Here is a 6,595-nt window from a genome sequence, read left to right on the forward strand (position 1 = left end):
GCTCACACAGTCACACAGGCGCTCACACAGTCACACAGGCGCTCACACAGTCACACAGGCGCTCACACAGTCACACAGGCGCTCGCACAGTCACACAGGCGCTCACACAGTCACACAGGCGCTCACACAGTCACACAGGCGCTCACACAGTCACACAGGCGCTCACACAGTCACACACACAGTCACACAGGCGCTCACACAGTCACACAGGCGCTCACACAGTCACACAGGCGCTCACACAGTCACACAGGCGCTCACACAGTCACACAGGCGCTCACACAGTCACACAGGCGCTCACACAGTCACACAGGCGCTCACACAGTCACACAGGCGCTCGCACAGTCACACAGGCGCTCACACAGTCACACAGGCGCACACACAGTCACACAGGCGCTCACACAGTCACACAGGCGCTCACACAGTCACACAGGCGCTCACAGTCACACACGAGAGCGCACACAGTCACACAGGCGCTCGCACAGTCACACAGGCGCTCACACAGTCACACAGGCGCGCACACAGTCACACAGGCGCTCACAGTCACACAGGCGCTCACACAGTCACACAGGCGCTCACACAGTCACACAGGCGCTCACACAGTCACACAGGCGCTCACACAGTCACACAGGCGCTCACACAGTCACACAGGCGCTCACACAGTCACACAGGCGCTCGCAGTCACACAGGCGCTCGCACAGTCACACAGGCGCTCACACAGTCACACAGTCACACAGGCGCTCACACAGTCACACGCTCACACAGTCACACACACAGTCACACAGGCGCTCACACAGTCACACAGGCGCTCACACAGTCACACAGGCGCTCACACAGTCACACAGGCGCTCACACAGTCACACAGGCGCTCACACAGTCACACAGGCGCTCACACAGTCACACAGGCGCTCACACAGTCACACAGGCGCTCACACAGTCACACAGGCGCTCACACTCACACAGTCACACGGGCGCTCACACAGTCACACGGGCGCTCACACAGTCACACAGGCGCTCGCACAGTCACATAGTCATGCACACGGTCACACAGGTGCTCACAGTCACACAGGCGCTCACACAGTCACACAGGCGCTCACACAGTCACACAGGCGCGCACACAGTCACACAGGCGCTCACACAGTCACACAGGCGCTCACACAGTCACACAGGCGCTCGCACAGTCACACAGGCGCTCACAGTCACACAGGTGCTCGCACAGTCACACAGGCGCTCACAGTCACACACGAGAGTGCACACAGTCACACAGGCGCTCGCACAGTCACACAGGCGCTCACAGTCACACAGGCGCTCGCACAGTCACACAGTCACACAGGCGCTCGCACAGTCACACAGGCGCTCACACAGTCACACAGGCGCTCGCACAGTCACACAGTCACACAGGCGCTCGCACAGTCACACAGGCGCTCACACAGTCACACAGGCGCTCGCACAGTCACACAGGCGCTCGCACAGTCACACAGGCGCTCACACAGTCACACAGGCGCTCGCACAGTCACACAGGCGCTCGCACAGTCACACAGGCGCTCACACAGTCACACAGTCACACAGTCACACAGGCACTCACAGTCACACAGGCGCTCACACAGTCACACAGGCGCTCGCACAGTCACACAGGCGCTCGCACAGTCACACAGGCACTCACACAGTCACACAGGCGCTCGCACAGTCACACAGGCGCTCGCACAGTCACACAGGCGCTCACACAGTCACACAGGCGCTCACACAGTCACACAGGCGCTCACACAGTCACACAGGCGCTCACACAGTCACACAGGCGCTCACACAGTCACACAGGCGCTCGCACAGTCACACAGGCGCTCACAGTCACACAGGTGCTCGCACAGTCACACAGGCGCTCACAGTCACACACGAGAGTGCACACAGTCACACAGGCGCTCGCACAGTCACACAGGCGCTCACAGTCACACAGGCGCTCGCACAGTCACACAGTCACACAGGCGCTCGCACAGTCACACAGGCGCTCACACAGTCACACAGGCGCTCGCACAGTCACACAGGCGCTCACACAGTCACACAGGCGCTCACACAGTCACACAGGCGCTCACACAGTCACACAGGCGCTCACACAGTCACACAGGCGCTCACACAGTCACACAGGCGCTCGCACAGTCACACAGGCGCTCGCACAGTCACACAGGCGCTCACACAGTCACACAGGCGCTCGCACAGTCACACAGGCGCTCGCACAGTCACACAGGCGCTCACACAGTCACACAGGCGCTCACACAGTCACACAGGCACTCACACAGTCACACAGGCGCTCACACAGTCACACAGGCGCTCGCACAGTCACACAGGCGCTCGCACAGTCACACAGGCACTCACACAGTCACACAGGCGCTCACACAGTCACACAGTCACACAGGCGCTCGCACAGTCACACAGGCGCTCGCACAGTCACACAGGCGCTCACAGTCACACAGGTGCTCGCACAGTCACACAGGCGCTCACAGTCACACACGCACACAGTCACACAGGCGCTCGCACAGTCACACAGGCGCTCACAGTCACACAGGCGCTCGCACAGTCACACAGTCACACAGGCGCTCGCACAGTCACACAGGCGCTCACACAGTCACACAGGCGCTCGCACAGTCACACAGGCGCTCGCACAGTCACACAGGCACTCACACAGTCACACAGGCGCTCGCACAGTCACACAGGCGCTCGCACAGTCACACAGGCACGCACATGCACACACACACGCGCGCACACAGCCCCGCGCACACCCACACGCGGCCCCCACACACTCACCCGCACCGCCGTCCACGCCGCACGCAGCCCGCGGCTCCCGCCTTTCTCAATGGAGAATTATGCCAACTTCTCCCAACTAGCCGGCTCTGACCTTCCGCAGCAGCGGCGCCAGACACCGGAAGTGATCGTTTACTCCCGGCGCGGTGGCCTCCGGGAAATGTAGTCGTCGCCTGCAGAAGCAAGCCAGAGAATCTGAGGCTTGAGCAAGTTCCCAAAGGGTTGCGCGCTCAAAGGGGAGGCTCCCAGGTGTGCTGCAAACGGACTTCCGGGCTCCTCGTCCTGTATTTTCTCTCCTGTGGGCGAGCCTAAGGGTTTGGGGCTTTGCTTTGTTGTTGTTTTGCTTTTTCCAGACAGGGTTTCTCTGTGTAGCCCTGTTTGTCCAGGAACTCTCTCTGGAGACCAGGCTGGCTTTGAACTCACTGAGACAACCCCCCCCCCCCCCGCCTCTGCCGGGGATTAAAGGCGTGTGCAATGCCACCAACGCCCGGCTGAGCTTTAGTTCAGGGTGCAGAACCGGGGTGACATCAGATGGGGACATCGCTGCTCTGCTCACGCTTTGCCCGAGACCCCTGCACTAGGTTCCTCCTCGCTGTGCGAGCATGGGAGCGACTGCGATGCACCCGAAAACACTGAACCACAGACTCGGTTGGTTTCGATCGTGGAAATGTCTGGTTACAGGAGAGATTTCAGAGAGTGGGAGACTGCAGTACTCAGCTCTCATCAAAGGACAGATAATCCAGACGAAGACCAAACAAATAATGGAGCTAACAGACTTTATGGATCGAATGGACCCAACACATATCTACAGAACATTTAAAAGAATATACTTTTTTCAGCCGGGCATTGATGGTGCACGCCTTTAATCACTCTGTAGGCAGAGGCAGGCGGATCTCTGTGAGTTCGAGGCCAGCCTGGTCTGCAGAGTGAGTTCCAGGACAGGCTCCAAAACTACAGAGAAACCCTGTCTGGAAGGAAAAAAATATATATATATATATGCTTTTTTATCAGCACCTCATAGAACATTCTCCAGAATTGACCACATACTTGGTCATTTACACAATAGAGTATTACTCAGCTGTTAAAAGCAATGACACCAGGAAATCTGAAGGCAGATGGATGGAACTAGAAAAAATATCATGCTAAGTGAGGTAACCCAGACCCAGAAAGACAAACACGGTATTACTCTCTTGTAAGTGTGTAAGGAGCCTTGTAACCAGGCAGGCAAAGGCCTAGCTGAAGAAAGATTAAAGGAAAGGGAGCATAGGCCCACTACGCAGCCCGCAGCCCAGCCGTTGTAGATAAGGGTGAAAATGTGTGGAGTGTGGCAAAGTGTGATTAGCATGATTTAGCGAACTATTTAAGGTCCAGCTCAGAACTGGGAATTTTAGAGTGGACCATGACTCTATGTCCTGGAGCTCTCCTCTGCTAACCTGACAACCAGTCCATCAAGCTGAGCGCCGCCCATTCTGAGCCTGACTCCTCGACACCAGGCCCTCAGGAGACTCACCTGCCTGAATCCAGAGGAGCAGAAGTCCCGAGCCCGAACCTGCGGGCCGCTGCAGGAGAGGCACACCCCTACTGTGAGCCTATTGTCTGTGGTTCATAGGATTGTTTGCTTATGCTTGTGTGTGTTGCTTTGACATAAGTGTAAAGTGTGAAGTAAAACTTATATACTCAAAGCCAACTCGCTGAGTTTGTCATTCCTCCCAGGTCATGACCTGGTAAGGGCTCAGACAAAGTGGACATTAGGTGTAAAGTAAAAGATAAGAAACAAGAAGGGACTAAGCAGGGAACAAGAATCTCCCTGGGAGGGGAAAATAGAATAGACCTCACTGGTAGACTGGGGGTAGATGGGGGTGGGAACAGGAGTGATCTGGTGTGTGTGTGGCGGGGGGGGGGGATACTGGGAGAAATGACTGAAATCGGAGGGGCATTTCAAAGTCAGGGTGGATACCTAGTGCACTGGAAATTCCGTGGCAATATGAGACTAATCCTAGCAAAGACTCCTAGTAATAGGAGACACAGAACCTGAACCAGCCATCATCTGTAACCAGGCAAGGCCTCAAGTGGAGAATTGGAACAACAACCTAGCCACAACACCTTCAGCCTACAGTTTGTACTGCAAGAAGAGGGCTCTGGGACCAAGCCCAGTGGAATCCTCATCAAAGAGACCAGAGAGGCTTCATCCAGCGACTGTTAGGAGCAGATGCAGAGCTCCCAAGCCAAACTCAGGGAGTCCTGCAGAGGAGGGAGGGGAGGGGTTGGGGTAACCAGAGGGGTCAGGAAAACCATGAGAACATGGCCCACAGAATAAACTGTCATGAGGACTCCCAGAAATCAGGGAGCCTGTCAGGGTCTGACTTGGGTCCTCTGCATATGTTACAGCTAAGTAGCTTGCTGTTCTTGTGGGATTCCTAACAGTAGGAGTGAGGGCAATCGCTGACTCTTTTGTCTACTTGTGTGACCCTTTTTCTCCTCCTGGGTTGCCTCATCCAGCTTTGATGTGATGGTGTATGCCTGCTCTTTTGTAGCTGCCTATGCTGTGTTTGATGGATGTCCCTAGGAGTCTTACTCTTGGCTCAGGGAAGGCAAATGGGTTGGATCTAGGGGAGAGGGAAGGTGTGTGGGGGGGACTGGCAGGAGGAGGGAGGCCAGAAACTGCAGCCACGATGTCATATATGAGAGAATTTAAAAGAAAAAAAAGAAAAATTAATTTGCTCTATGGAAAAATAACTGATGATGACTGAAAGTATTTCTTCTTCTAGAGAAATTTTCATGGGAATAAAGCCTTAGATAAAATGTTTGCAGGGAAAAAAAGAAAATGCCAGAATGATATCCATTATTATATGTGGTTACTATATATTAATAAGAATGTGCCTATAAAGCTATACAATTGGTTTAAAAAAAAAAAAACTCAGCTCCTGCAGCCTGCGAGCAGGTGAGAACTATGGACAGGCCAGTTCACCACCACTGCCACCCATTGGACTCTGTAACCTACAAGACCCACTCTGCCACCCAAATCAACTTCACCTATAATCCTCCCCCTAGCCAACCATCCCCAAAAACATCAGCAGGCACTAACAGATGTTCTGACACAAACAGACTTAACAGACATCTACAAAACATTCCACCCAAACACAAAAGAATATACCTTCTTCTCAGCACGTCATGGAACCTTCTCTAAAATTGACCACATACTTGATCACAAAACCAATCTCAACCAGCCTGGTCTACAGAGCGAGTTCCAGGACAGCCTCCAAAGCCACAGAGAAACCCTGTCTCGAAAAAAAAAAAAAAAAAAAAAAAACTATAAAAATCAAAAATCTCAACAGCTGCAAAAAAAATAAAATAAAATAAATAAATAAAAAGCAATAACCCCCTGCATCTTGCCGGGCATTGGTGGGCCTTTAATCCCAGCACTCGGGAGACAGAGGCAGGCAGTACCCTGTGATGTATGAAAAGGGCTTTCTGTGGTGACATCGTAGCCCCTGCTCTAGAACTCTCACAGTCCCTCGGTGGACCTTTTATGATCTATTTCAGCTTCGACTGCATCTTTCAGGTCCAAGACAGTGAACACCTATTTCTCTGGAGGAATCAGAATCATGGGTGTGTGTGGGTTTGGGTCCATGGGGTGGGTGGTTTCTATGCTCTCTTATTCATTTTCCTTCAATGTTGGATGAGATCCCAGGTTTCTTCACAGACAGGACAGGCATATTCCAAATCCATCTCTGTCAGCCAGGAAATATGAACTGCCATCTCACTTTTTGTTTCCAGGTTCATTGGTATTGTTTAATCTGGCCAG

General features: G+C 53.6%; 1 protein-coding gene across 6 annotated transcripts in view; it reads right to left on the minus strand.

Moving 5' to 3' along the window:
• The window catches only part of LOC100767190 (zinc finger protein 60), a 39,484-nt gene extending 36,593 nt beyond the window's left edge, over positions 1-2,891 (minus strand). For all 6 annotated transcript variants that reach the window (XM_035449237.1, XM_035449235.1, XM_035449234.1 and 3 more), the window contains exon 1: positions 2,794-2,891. The gene's annotated coding sequence lies outside the window, so the exon portion shown is untranslated. The remainder of the gene's footprint in view (positions 1-2,793) is intronic.
• Positions 2,892-6,595: the final 3,704 nt, after the last annotated feature.

Source organism: Cricetulus griseus, chromosome 9 (assembly GCF_003668045.3).
Source record: "Cricetulus griseus strain 17A/GY chromosome 9, alternate assembly CriGri-PICRH-1.0, whole genome shotgun sequence".
NCBI classification, from domain to species: Eukaryota; Metazoa; Chordata; class Mammalia; order Rodentia; family Cricetidae; genus Cricetulus; species Cricetulus griseus.